Raw genomic sequence first — 14,805 nt, 5'->3', positions numbered from 1 at the left:
CCTTCCCTAATGGTAAAATAGAAAGTTCTCATTTTCACAAGTGAATTCCATACTGGCAACTCCCCGTATGGCACACGTTGTTAAGTGACATTCAGATTGCTTAACTGGTTGCCAGGTTCCTCCTGAAGAATACTATTATTAATAGCATAAATAATACTTGCTACAATGTGCAATCACTAAACATAGAAAACATTCTACAATATGACTTTCAAAATAGAAATTCAGGTCCTGCACGTGCCTGTAGCTCCGCTGGAGCCTAGAATTCCAGTGCCTTTTCTTGCCCAGTCTATCAGGCTAATTTTGTAGTGGTGAGAACAGCTGTTGACAACGTGTAGTCGGTGGGTGATGGGCAGCCTTCAAAATTTTAAATGTATGTATCTGTTAATTATGTGGGATCAGATCTATTACTAAAATTACCTTAATAATATCCATTAAGGCGACCCTCTGGTTCATGTAAACCATGCTGACCAATCCAAGAGAAGGGTTGGACAAGTAGGAAGTATCTTGGGCTACTTATGCGCAGCAATTTTCAAGATAGAGCTGCACATGGGTAACGGATGTATCCATGATTGCAGACATTGAAATAAAGCAACTTTCTTGCTCTCTCAACCAGGGCCAGATTATAGTAAGGGCAAAAATGGCATTTACCCAGAGACCTACAGCACCTACAACGCAGTCTTATTATATGAGAATTATTTAAACGATTTACTATGTAATTTGCATACATGGCCTTCATAGTTGTCTGAAGACCTTACTCTATGACTGTAGACATATGAAGAGGAATTGTTGCAGCTGATTTTGGCGCGTTTTCCGAGTGAAATCAAAAAATGCCTCCAAAGAGCCTGCCATTCATTTTAATGGGAAGCAAAGGAGGTAATGTATGTTCTGTGCACATCTGGCAAAACATATGAGCAGGAATGCAGATTTGCAATTAAGTATATACCCCAAAACAATGTGCTTCAAAACCAGACAAAAAACACGCCTTATAAAATTCACTTTGAAAATTAGTGTTGATCCCAATACTGATTTTAAAAGCATGTTTTCAAAGTCTGTTGTGTGATCATGCCCTTAGACCTGTACTACAACACTTTACCCCAATCTGGGGAGGCATGGTAAAAGCATCCTAGGCAGCTGTCAATAAACCCTCTTCATGTGTAGACATGGAGAGGACTCCTCTTCATGAGTAGACATGCCCATTCCTTAAATTGTTTGTAGCACAGACAAAATAAATAAAGTTACATAGTTAATATGGTTGAAAAAAGACCTAAGCAAATAATTTACTTTTAAGAATTTATCTAAACTCTTTTTAAAACTGTCCACTGTTTCTGCTGTGACCACGTCCTGAGGAGGTCTATTCCAAAGATTCACAGTTGTTACAGTAAAGAAGCTTTGACGCTTCTGGAGACTGAACTTTTTCCTGTCCAATTGGAGGCAGTGCCCCCTTGTCTTTTGAGGGCATTTGACATGGAACAGTTTTTCACCGTATTTTTTGTATGGCCCATTTATATATTTGCATAGGTTAATCATGTTCCCCCTTAGACGTCTCTTCTCAAGACTAAATAATTAGATTTTTTTAAATATTTCTTTATAACTAAGACCTTCCATGCCCCTTATCAGTTTAGTCGCTCTCCTCTGTACTTTTTCCAGCTGCAGTGAGTCCTTTCTATGGACTGGTGCCAAGAACTAAACTGCATATTCCAGATGAGGCCGCACCAACGCTTTGTAAATTGGTAATAATAAATCCCTGCATCCCTGACTGTCTTACTGCGTCCCACCTCAGCAGCAATGGAGCGCTGTGAGAGACCCTGCTTATGCAGTTCAACAACCTGACCACGTTCAAAAAGGGAGAGTTTTTTTGCCTTTGCCATCACAACGTGTGACTACCTGACAGAAAATGACAATAAATCCACATATTTGCACAGATTTGGGCTTTTAACCCCTTAAGGACTTAGGACGTACCGGTACGCCATGTTTGCCGATACGTCCTTAGTTTAAAACTAGATTGCGGCGCTGCGGGCGGTGATCGGAACAGGATGTCCGCTGAAATCATTCAGCAGGCATCCTGTCACAACGCTGGGGGGGTCCCGTACCCCCCCGGTGTCGGCGATCGCCGCAAACCGTAGGTCAATTCAGACCTGCGGTTTGCGGCTTTTACCTTATGTGGCGGCGGTGATCGGAGGTGCCATCAGGTCCCCATGCGTCTGTAGGGGGGACCCGATGGCATGGAAGGCAGCGCGATGCCTTCCGGTGAAGAGCCTGTGAGATCCAGCCCCCTGGATCTCACAGGCCGGAAGCTGTATGAGTAAGGCCTCATGCACACGACCGTTGTGTGCATCCGTGGCCGTTGTGCCGTTTTCCGTTTTTTTTTCGCGGACCCATTGATCGGAAAATGCCCCGTTTTGCAGCCGAGACCGTGATCCGTGTATCCTGTCCGTCAAAAAAATATGACCTGTCCTATTTTTTTGACGGACAACGGTTCACGGACCCATTCAAGTCAATGGGTCCGTGAAAGAACACGGATGCACACAAGATTGGCATCCGTGTCCGTGATCCGTGGCCGTAGGTTACTTTCATACAGACGGATCCAAAGATCAGTCTGCATAAAAGCTTTTTCAGATCAAAGTTTTCACTTCGTGAAAACTCAGATCCGACAGTATATTCTAACACAGAAGCGTTCCCATGGTGATGGGGACGCTTCTAGTTAGAATACACTACAAACTGTGTACAAGACTGCCCCCTGCTGCCTGGCAGCACCCGATCTCTTACAGGGGGCCGTGATCAGCACAATATCATTGATGGCCAGTGCGGCCCCCCCCCTCTATTGTAATAATAGGTTGGTGGCCAGTGCAGCCCCCCCTCCCTCTATTGTAATAATTCGTTGGTGGCACAGTGTGCGCCCCCCCCCCTCCCTCCCTCTATTGTAATAATTTGTTGGTGGCACAGTGTGCGCCCCCCATCGGCCCCCCCTCCCTCTATAGCATTAACAACATTGGTGGCCAGTGTGCGGCCTCCCATCTCCCCCCCCCATCATTGGTGGCAGCGGAGTTCCGATCGGAGTCCCAGTTTAATCGCTGGGGCTCCGATTGGTAACCCTGGCAACCAGGACGCTACTACAGTCCTGGTTGCCATAGTTACTTAGCAATAGTATAATAGTAGAAGATTCATACTTACCTGGTGCTGGCTCCTGCGATGTTCGTGTCCGGCCATGAGCTCCACCTACTGGTAAGTGACAGGTCTGTGTTCGGCGCATTGCTAAATGAACTGTCACTTACCAGTAGGAGGAGCTCCCGGCCGGACACAGACATCGCAGCTCCCAGGTAAGTATGAATTTTTTACTATTGTACTATTGCTAGTAACCCGCTGCCACCAATGATCGGGGGGGGGGGGGGGGGAGATGGGAGGCCGCACACTGGCCACCAATGTTGTTAATGCTATAGAGGGAGGGGGGGGGGGCGATGGTGGGCGCACACTGTGCCACCAACGATTTATTACAATAGAGGGAGGAAGGGGGGGGGCGCACACTGTGCCACCAACGATTTATTACAATAGAGGGAGGAAGGGGGGGGGGTTCGCACACTGTGCCACCAACGAATTATTACAATAGAGGGAGGAAGGGGGGGGGCCGCACTGGCCACCAATGATATTCAAACTGGGGAGGGGGGGGTCTGCCCCCTGCTGCCTGGCAGCCCTGATCTCTTACAGGGGGATATGATAGTACAATTAACCCCTTCAGGTGCGGCACCTGAGGGGTTAATTGTGCTGATCACGGCCCCCTGTAAGAGATCGGATGCTGCTAGGCAGCAGGGGGCAGTCATGTACACAGTTTGTAGTATATTCTAACTAGAAGCGTCCCCATCACCATGGGAACGCCTCTGTGTTAGAATATACTGTCGGAAATGAGGTTTCACGATCTAACTCATATCCGACAGTATATTCTAACATAGAGGTGTTCCCATGGTGATGGGGACGCTTCAAGTTAAAATATACCATCGGATTGGAGAAAACTCCGATCCGATGGTATAAAAGGGACTCCAGACTTTACATTGAAAGTCAATGGGGACGGATCCGTTTGAAATGGCACCATATTGTGTCAACGTCAAACGGATCCGTCCCCATTGACTTGTATCTTAATTCAGGACGGATCCGTTTGACACCGCACGGCCAGGCGGACACCAAAACGACTTTTTTTTCATGTCCGTGGATCCTCCAAAAATCAAGGAAGACCCACGGACGAAAAAACGGTCACGGATCACGGGAAAACGGAACCCCGTTTTGCGGACCGCAAAAAAATACGGTCGTGTGCATGAGGCCTAATACACACAGTATTACTCATACAGCCAATGCATTCCAATACAGAAGTATTGGAATGCATTGTAAAAGAGATTAGACCCCCAAAAGCTGAAGTCCCAAAGTGGGACAAAAATAAAGTAAATAAAGTTGAAAAAATAAAGTTTTCCCCCACAAAAATTAAAAGTTTCAAGTAAAAACAAACAAAAACGTCATTTTCCCCAAATAGAGTTAAAAAAAACTAGGGAAAAAATAGGGGAAAAAAAAAGTAGACATATTAGGTATCGCCGCGTCCGTATCGACCAAAAAGGTGTTTTCCCACCAAAATAGTACCAATCTAACCGTCACCTCATCTCGCAAAAAATGAGACCCTACCTAAGATAATCGCCCAAAAACTGAAAAAACTATGGCTCTCAGAATATGGAGACACTAGAACATGATTTTCTTTTTGTTTGAAAAATGATATTATTGTGTAAAACTTACATAAATAAAAAAAAGTATACATATTAGGTATCACCGTGTCCGTATCGACCGGCTCTATAAAAATATCACATGACCTAACCTCAGATGAACACCATAAAAAATAAAAACTGTGCTAAATAAACCATTTTTTGTCACCTTACATCACAAAAAGTGTAACAGCAAAAAGTATACATATTAGGTATCTCAGCGTCCGTAATAACTTGCTCTATACAAAAATCACATGACCTAACCCCTCAGGTGAATACCGTAAAAAAATACAAACAAAAACGGTGTAAAAAAAGCAGTTTTTGTCACCTTACATCACAAAAAGTGTAATAGCAAGCGATCAAAAAGTCACACGCACCCCAAAATAGTGCCAATAAAACCGTCGTCTCATCCCGCAAAAATTATACCCTACCCAAGGTAATCACCCAAAAACTGAAAAAATTATGGCTCTCAGACTATGGAAACACTAAAACATGATTTTTTTTGTTTAAAAAAAGAAATCATTGTGTAAAGCTTACATAAATAAAAAAAAGTATACATTTTAGGTATCTCCGCATCCGTGACAACCTGGTCTATAAAAATATTACATGATCTAACCTGTCAGATGAATGTTGTAAATAACAAAAAATAAAAACGGTGCCAAAACAGCTATTTCTTGTTATCTTACCTCACAAAAAGTGTAATATAGAGCAACCAAAAATCATATGTACAATAAACTAGTACCAACAATACTGCCACCCTATCCCGTAGTTTCTAAAATGGGGTCACTTTTTTGGAGTTTCTACTCTAGGGGTGCATCAGGGGGGCTTCAAATGGGACATGGTGTAAAAAAAAACAGTCCAGAAAAATCTGCCTTCCAAAAACCGTATGGCATTCCTTTCCTTCTGCGCTTTGCCGTGTGCCCGTACAGCAGTTTACGACCACATATGGGGTGTTTCTGTAAACTACAAATCTGCCAAAAAATTGAAATTTTGAAATTGTATGTCTATTTTCCATTAATTCCTGTGGAACACCTAAAGGCGTAACAAAGTTTGTAAAATCAGTTTTGAATACCTTGAGGGGTGTAGTTTATAGAATGGGGTCATTTTCAGGTGGTTTCTATTATGTAAGCCTCGCAAAGTGACTTCAGACCTGAACTGGTCCCTAAAAATTGGGTTTTCGAACATTTCTGAAAAATTTCAAGATTTGCTTCTAAACTTCTAAGCCTTGTAACATCCCCAAAAAATAAAATATCATTCCCAAAATGATCCAAACATGAAGTAGACATATGGGGAATGCAAAGTAATAACTATTTTTGGAGGTATTACTATGTATTATAGAAGTAGAGAAATGGAAACTTGGAAATTTGCAATTTTTTTTTACAAATTTTTGGTAAATTTTGTATTTTTTTATAAATAAAAATGAATTTTTTTTACTTCATTTTACCAGTGTCATGAAGTACAATAAGTGACGAAAAAACAATCTCAGAATGGCCTGGATAAGGCAAAGCGTTGAAAAGTTATCAGCACTTAAATGACACTGGTCAGATTTGCAAAAAATGGCCAAGTCCTTAAGGTGAAATAGGGCTGAGTCCTTAAGGGGTTAAAGGCATGTGGTCCTAAAATTTGTATCAGCTGAAAAACAGCCTGTCTTAGTTTAATCGTTATTTTCAATTAATTGGATGCGCAAAAAATAGTTTTGTCTCACTCTCATTTCTTCTTGTTGCATGTTGAAGCTCTAATTGGAACCTTGTTAAGATCCAACAATGTAAAATATGATTTTTTTGCCATTTTTCAAGTGGTCATAAACTTTTGATCAGGACTGTATGTGCCCCCTCACAGTAGATATGCCAGATATGTGCCTCCCCCACAGTAGTTATGCCAGAAATGTTCCCCAAGAGCTGGTGCAAGGATTTTTGCCACCCTAGGCAAAATAAAAGTTTGCCGCCCCCCCCATGTGACATCGCAATGCCCCACCCATATGATCTGCCATATTAACTAACGCCAGTGCTGCAGTGCCGCCATCTTTTCATTAAAAAGCCTTCAGGGACAGGCTATAAAGACCAGAGCCACTACATTAAGCTGCAGTGGTTCTGGGGACTATAGTGTCCCTTTAATGTGAGGTAAATTAGAGATTAGTGCCACAAATAATATACTAGATTGCCTCCTTACAACTAGATGAGGATGATGATGGGCTCTAGCTGCAGTCTGGCTCTCTGGAGGCTGTTTGTAACTGTGGTCACAAAAATCAATGTTCTGGGAGAAAGGGAAGCAGCTCAATTTTTTGGGGCCCTTTACACAGCTCGAGGTCTGGGCCCCAGGGCCTGACGGTGAGTATGCCTATAAGGCCCACTCATAAGTCCACCTACATGTTCCACCCATGAGTTTGTTCACAGTGGGTGAAGTGTTTAGGGGATGTGTTATGTGTTGCTGTAGAGAATCTAATGTGTGTGCTTATGGAATGTAGTGTATAGGGATACCAGTTTGTTTAGATGATGCAGTGTGTGTGTGTAGTGGATTGCAGTGTATTTTCGTGTAAGGGATAGAAAGAAGTTTGTGTTTGTGTATAAGGTATGTATTGTGTGTTTCTGAATGTGTGTACGGAATGCGTTGTGTGAATCTGTGTTTGTGTGTGTAAGGGATGCAGTGTGTGTGTCTGTAAGGAGTGCATTGAGTGTGTGTAAGAGATGCATTGTGTGTTTCTGTGTATGTGTGCAAGGGGTGCATTGTGATGGATGTCAATCTCTCATCCCCCTTGTCACTCTCTTCTCCCCCCTCCCTCCCTTGTCATTCTCTTCTCCCCCCCTCCCTCCCTTGTCACTCTCTTCTCCCCCCTCCCTCCTTTGTCACTCTCTTCTCCCCCCCTCCTTTGTCACTCTCTTTATCACCCCCCCCCCTTGTCACTCTCTCCCCTTCTTGTCACTCTCATCCCCCCCTCCCTTGTCACTTTCTTCTCCCCCCTCCCTTGTCACTCTCTTCTCCCCCCCACCACTAGTGTAGCGTGCCCGAGCTCTGTTCGGTCCGTGGTGCAGAAGCATTTGTTTCCTGTACCCGGCCGGACTGAAAGGAAGTGCACACTAAGTGAGCACTTCCTGTCAGTCCGGCCAGGTACAGGAAACAAAAGCTTCTGTACTGCGGACAGAGCTCGGCCATGCTACACTAGAGGCGCTTCCCTCTTGTTAGTCTCTCTCTTCATGATGCGCCCGGGCGGTGCACCCTCATGGACGCGCCAGCCCAGGCAGTGCGGCATCCGCCTGAGGCTCTCGTCACTCCATCAGACTGGTGTCATGATCACCCGGTGCGGGGGAGGGCCCGCCGCCGTCGCCGCACTTTGAAAAAAAAACTTGCGGTAGGACCGGCCCCTGGACAGCGGCCTACCGGGAAATTTCCCGTTATCCCTGTAGGCCAGTCCGGCCCTTTCCATAGACTGTACAGTACTACATAGCTTGGTGTCATCTGTAAAAATAGAAATGGTGTGTGGCGAAACCAACCTCGCCACTGGGTTTTGGAGAGGACTGGCCGCTGGCCTCTTGCCCCTGGATTATGGGCCATATACTAACTTTTAAACCCCTGAACCTATTCAAGTGAATTTTGGATAGGTTTGTCCCCACGGTATACTGTTTAAATTGATGTTAGTTATATGTATGGCCAATGTAAACTCACAAAGTTGTAACAAGTTATAATAAGTGTAACTTGTCAGCTTGGGAGGAAATGCTGGGTGTGTTTCTATTGTGCCATTGTCCCATTGTGTGTTTAAATGGTGATGTCTGTTCTGTTGTCCTCACATGTGTATTGGCGATCTCCCTTTGTCCTCAGAGATAATTGGATTGCTCCTCAGGTTGTCTCCGGGACAGAGAGGAGGAGACCATGATGCATTGTGGGGATATGTTGTCCTATGTCACAGTCTTCATTCTGGTCCTCTGGGGGCGTGAACGATTGGTTGCTGTAGTTACATTGTATGTGTTGTAAATTACTGATTGGTTGTATTTCAAACCCCTGTGGGCAGTACTATGTTTGTGGTTTATGAATAAAAGAGGCTGTACGTGAAGTACAGTCAGACCACTGCTTGACCCTCAACACGGAGCCTTGTCTCGTTATTGGGGGGATTCACTGTATGCTGTTAGAAGGACCGATTGCCAGAAGTGTAAGCTGATCCCTGTTCATCTGCTAGCAGCTATTCGTGAGGTTCCAGTTTGGAGTGCTATTTTGTATCCAGTTCGGGAGTTTGGTGTATCCTGCAGTCGCTGTGCCTGTCTCTCAGAAAGGGGCTTATCGCCTAAACGGATTTTAACCCCTTGTCTGCTGAAACGGTCCGTTACATTTGTGGCAAGCAGCGGGATCGTTCCTACAGCCAGTAGGACAGCTACAGGAGACACCATTTTTGTGGATTCTACAATTTAAGGACAACGCATGTCCCAGTACAGCGACCCTAAAAGCAGCAGGATAGAACCAGCAGTGTTATACGAGGAGGAGGACCTGGATGGCCGGGATGCATTAAGGAAAGGCATCTGGTACCAGGCCCTGGATAATCTACAATACCAGCGGGGTGAGAGTCTCCCCAGTGAAGAGCAGCGGTTGCAGAAGCAAGTGGCCCTGCGGATGCCCTTCCTGGGAGAGCAGCCCCTGGAGGAATGGGTGAAGGAACTAGAGCATCGGGTATGGCAGGAGCTATGGCTGGAGGATGCCTACCAGGCGCTTTGGTGGTATATGGCACAGTATATACCCTGGACAGCCGAACATGACAAGCCAGAGGGAGAGGAGTTTTATGGTCCTGGCTTGTCATGGGAGTCCTTTACAGAGCCTGACTTCGGGAGCCCTGCACAGTCCAGACTTCAGGACATTTTTTATGAGAGCGAGGCTAGGCATGAGTGGGATGACCCCCATGAGGTAGAGCAAGTCCTGGCTCACCTAGCAACCCTGGAGTGGGAACTGGAGCAGGACTACCGAGATCTCTTCCACTCCATTGAGAAGGCTCAGCAGGACGGTAAGGTGACAGACCCAGATCCAGACCCATTCAGCTGGGCAGATATTGTAGAGTGTTACTGGGAAGGACCCCAGGTGGCCGGTAGAGATGGGACCGAGGTCTCTCCACCGGCCCTGCAGGGAATTGGGAGCCCAGTCTCCATTCCCCAGCGGCAGTGTGAAGTGCAGGGAGAGGAGAGCAGCGTCCTCCCTCCCCAGCGGCAGGCTAAGTTACAGGGGGCAGAGGTAGTTGTTCCTGCCCCCCAGCAGCAGAGTGATATGCCGGGAAGGCAGTGTGAAATGCAGGGAGAGGAGAGCAGCGTCCTCCCTCCCCAGCGGCAGGCTGAGGTACAGGGGGCAGAGGTAGTAGTTCCTGCCCACCAGCAGCAGAGTGATATGCCGGGAAGGCAGTGTGAAATGCAGGGAGAGGAGAGCAGTGTCCTCCCTCCCCAGTGACAGGCTGAGTTACAGGGGGCAGAGGTAGTAGTTCCTGCCCCCCAGCAGCAGAGTGATATGCCAGGAAGGCAGTGTGAAATGCAGGGAGAGGAGAGCAGCGTCCTCCCTCCCCAGCGGCAGGCGGTTACAGGGGGCAGAGACAGTCGGTCCTGTCCCCCAGCGGCAGAGTGTCCAGCAGGGAATAGAGAGCCCAGTCTCCTTTCCCCAGCAACAGGACACTGTATTGGGAGCGGAGACGGTCGGTCGCCCTCCCCAGCGGCTGGAAGTATGTATGGGAGAGGAGCTCGTTACCCCCTCTCCCCAGCGGCAGCTTAACGCACCAGGGGGAGACAGTAAGCCCCACAACAGTGCAGATGGGACCGTGGTCTCTGCACTTACAGCACAGGGGGTAGAGACAGTCGGTCTCCCCCTCCAACAACCAGGCTCCAACCAGGCTTCTTCCGTGGTAGCGCTGGCACCAGGGCAGAGTACCGCTGATCCCTGCCCACAAAGCAACCTCCACTCCAAGCCAGGGAGCAACACAGAGACCGGGAGTACCAGCTACCAATATAACCTTGGTGGACTCACTGGACAGAGACAGGCTACTAAATTCAACAGGTCCAGTATTTGGTTGTGGGTGGGCTGCCAGACTAACTCAGGTACCGACCGGCGTGAGGTCAGGTATCTGGTTAGTCTTCCCTGGGGGGGGGGGAGATGTGTGGCGAAACCAACCTCGCCACTGGGTTTTGGAGAGGACTGGCCGCTGGCCTCTTGCCCCTGGATTATGGGCCATATACTAACTTTTAAACCCCTGAACCTATTCAAGTGAATTTTGGATAGGTTTGTCCCCACGTTATACTGTTTAAATTGATGTTAGTTATATGTATGGCCAATGTAAACTCACAAAGTTGTAACAAGTTATAATAAGTGTAACTTGTCAGCTTGGGAGGAAATGCTGGGTGTGTTTTTATTGTGCCATTGTCCCATTGTGTGTTTAAATGGTGATGTCTGTTCTGTTGTCCTCACATGTGTATTGGCGATCTCCCTTTGTCCTCAGAGATAATTGGATTGCTCCTCAGGTTGTCTCCGGGACAGAGAGGAGGAGACCATGATGCATTGTGGGGATATGTTGTCCTATGTCACAGTCTTCATTCTGGTCCTCTGGGGGCGTGAACGATTGGTTGCTGTAGTTACATTGTATGTGTTGTAAATTACTGATTGGTTGTATTTCAAACCCCTGTGGGCAGTACTATGTTTGTGGTTTATGAATAAAAGAGGCTATACGTGAAGTACAGTCAGACCACTGCTTGACCCTCAACACGGAGCCTTGTCTCGTTATTGGGGGGATTCACTGTATGCTGTTAGAGGACCGATTGCCAGAAGTGTAAGCTGATCCCTGTTCGTCTGCTAGCAGCTATTCGTGAGGTTCCAGTTTGGAGTGCTATTTTGTATCCAGTTCGGGAGTTTGGTGTATCCTGCAGTAGCTGTGCCTGTCTCTCAGAAAGGGGCTTATCGCCTAAACGGATTTTAACCCCTTGTCTGCTGAAATGGTCCGTTACATGGTGTAATTAATCCCGTCCTCGATATCATTAATAAAGAAATTAAATAATAGAGGACCCAGCACTGAACCTTAGGGTACACCACTTATAACCCGGGACCAATCTGAATAGGAATCATTGACCACAACTCTCTGAACACAGTCCTTCAGCCAGTTTTCAATCCAATTACAAACTATACTTTCCAAGCCTATAGGTCTATAATTACCTGTGGAGGACCTATGGTAGATCCTTTTTTGAATATGGCCCCTACATTTGCCTTGTACAAATCATTTGGCACTGTACCAGTTCCTAGAGAATCTTTAAAAATGATAAACAGGGGCAAATCAAGAACTCTTGGGTGTAATACATCTGGCCCCGGAGCCTTGTTCACCTTTACCTTATTTAATTTAGCTTGGACCATATCTACAGGGTGGGCCATTTATATGGATACACCTTAATAAAATGGGAATGGTTGGTGATATTAACTTCCTGTTTGTGGCACATTAGTATATGTGAGGGGGGAAACTTTTCAAGATGGGTGGTGACCATGGCGGCCATTTTGAAGTCGGCCATTTTTAATCCAACTTTTGTTTTTTCAATAGGAAGAGGGTCATGTGACACATCAAACTTATTGTTAATTTCACAAGAAAAACAATGGTGTGCTTGGTTTTAACGTAACTTTATTCTTTCATGAGTTACTTACAAGTTTCTGACCACTTATAAAATGTGTTCAATGTGCTGCCCATTGTGTTGGATTGTCAATGCAACCCTCTTCTCCCACTCTTCACACACTGATAGCAACACCGCAGGAGAAATGCTAGCACAGGCTTCCAGTATCCGTAGTTTCAAGTGCTGCACATCTCGTATTTTCACAGCATAGACAATTGCCTTCAGATGACCCCAAAGATAAAAGTCTAAGCGGGTCAGATCGGGAAACCTTGGGGGACATTCAACTGGCCCACGACCACCAATCCACTTTCCAGGAAACTGTTCATCTAGGAATGCTCGGGCCTGACACCCATAATGTGGTGGTGCACCATCTTGCTGGAAAAACTCAGGGAACGTGCCAGCTAGATGAACAGTTTCCTGGAAAGTGGATTGGTCATCGTGGGCCAGTTGAATGGCCCCCAAGGTCTCCTGATCTGACCCCCTTAGACTTTTATCTTTGGGGTCATCTGAAGGCAATTGTCTATGCTGTGAAGATACGAGATGTGCAGCACCTGAAACTACGGATACTGGAAGCCTGTGCTAGCATTTCTCCTGCGGTGTTGCTATCAGTGTGTGAAGAGTGGGAGAAGAGGGTTGCATTGACAATCCAACACAATGGGCAGCACATTGAACACATCTTATAAGTGGTCAGAAACTTGTAAATAACTCATGAAAGAATAAAGTTACGTTAAAACCAAGCACACCATTGTTTTTCTTGTGAAATTACCAATAAGTTTGATGTGTCACATGACCCTCTTCCTATTGAAAAAACAAAAGTTGGATTCAAAATGGCCGACTTCAAAATGGCCGCCATGGTCACCACCCATCTTGAAAAGTTTCCCCCCTCACATATACTAATGTGCCACAAACAGGAAGTTAATATCACCAAACATTCCCATTTTATTAAAGTGTATCCATATAAATGGCCCACCCTGTACAGTTTGTCAATTGAATATATTACTGGATGTACTAGCAGCCCCAGCACCACAGATATCAGCTCCTTTCTCTTCTTTTGTATATACAGGGCTAAAAAAAACATTTAGTAACTCTGCCTTTTCCTTATCTTCAGTGACTAACCCCCCTTTACCATTATTTAGGGACCTACCTGGTCAGACCTTGGTTTTTTAGCATTTATATATTTAAATAATTTTTTGGGATTTGTTTTGCTCTCTTTTTTCACCTGCTGTTCGATTTGCATTTTTGCAAATTTTATCTCCTTTTTACAGATTTTGTTAAGCTTTTTGTAAACTTCAAAGGCTACAACTGACCCCTCAGATTTGTATTTTTTAAATGGCCTTTTTTGTCATTTATTGCCCTTTTTACAATAGCTGTAAGCCATGGGGGGGTTTAATTTTAGCCGTTTATACTTGTTACCTGAAGGAATAAAAAATTTTGTTCAATTACTCAATGTGGATTTAAAGTTCTCCCATATATCCTCAGTATTATGTGACAGTAGCTGCTCCCAATCTATGCCCTTAAATGCTGCCCTCAACCCAGGGAAATTAGCCTTTTAAAAATTCAGTGTTTTTGCTCTGCTTGACAGACTTTGCTTCTTATAGTTTAGGGGGAATATAATTATTTTGTGGTCAATGTTACCTAGTGTTTCTCAAACAGTAACATTTCCAAAAAGCTCTGCATCATTAGAAATTACCGAATCCAACAGAGCATTGCCCCTAGTGGGAGCTTCTAAAAACTGGCCCATAAAGTTGTCCTGCAGCAAGTTGAGGAATTTTCTCCGGTTGAGGCAGAACCATGACCCCAGTCAATATCTGGGAAGTTAAAATCTCCCATTATGACCACTGTACCAGCCTGTGCAGCCTGCTCTATTTGGTTATACAGTTGCGTTTCTATCTCCTCTGTGATGTTAGGGGGTCTATAAATTACACCAAGTATCATTTTTTCAGTGTTTATATCCATATGAACTTCCACCCATAAGGTTTCCATATCCTTACCATCCTCACCCACAAATGCTTCTTTCACACTAGTCTTCAGATCACTCCTCACATACAGGCACAGACACCAATGCCTTTTTATTGACCCTGTTTTTCCTAAATAGTGTAAAACCCTCAATATTAACATCTCAGCCATGCGAAGAGTCCAACCATGTCTCAACCACACCAACTACATCTACAGTATGTGTTCTTCTAGTACCATAGCCTCCAGCTCTCCCATTTTGCTAGCTACACTTCTGGCATTTGTGAAAAAACATTTTAAAATACTATTACCTGTAAAGTGAATATCCAGGATTTTTTTGTTACCTTGGTTGATGTTTGTATGTAACAGGTTCTTGTTACCAGCAGCTCTATTTCTCATCTTTGTACAGTTCTACCCAGTCTTCTCCCTACTTTCCTCACTAACCCCAGCCCCCATTAAGTCTCCACTGTCATCTCCTAAATACCACTCTCTATCTACACTATCTAACTCCTTAT

General features: G+C 45.2%; 1 long non-coding RNA gene across 1 annotated transcript; it reads left to right on the top strand.

The window, feature by feature from the left end:
• Positions 1–4,996: 4,996 nt before the first annotated feature.
• Positions 4,997–13,952, top strand: LOC120996217. Its single transcript, XR_005777741.1, has 3 exons — positions 4,997–5,007; positions 10,418–10,420; positions 13,817–13,952. It is a non-coding gene; the product is annotated as an uncharacterized LOC120996217 (long non-coding RNA).
• The last annotated feature ends 853 nt before the right edge of the window (positions 13,953–14,805 follow it).

Source organism: Bufo bufo, chromosome 3 (assembly GCF_905171765.1).
Source record: "Bufo bufo chromosome 3, aBufBuf1.1, whole genome shotgun sequence".
Classification (NCBI taxonomy): Eukaryota; Metazoa; Chordata; class Amphibia; order Anura; family Bufonidae; genus Bufo; species Bufo bufo.
This window is presented reverse-complemented; position numbering and strand designations above follow the sequence as displayed.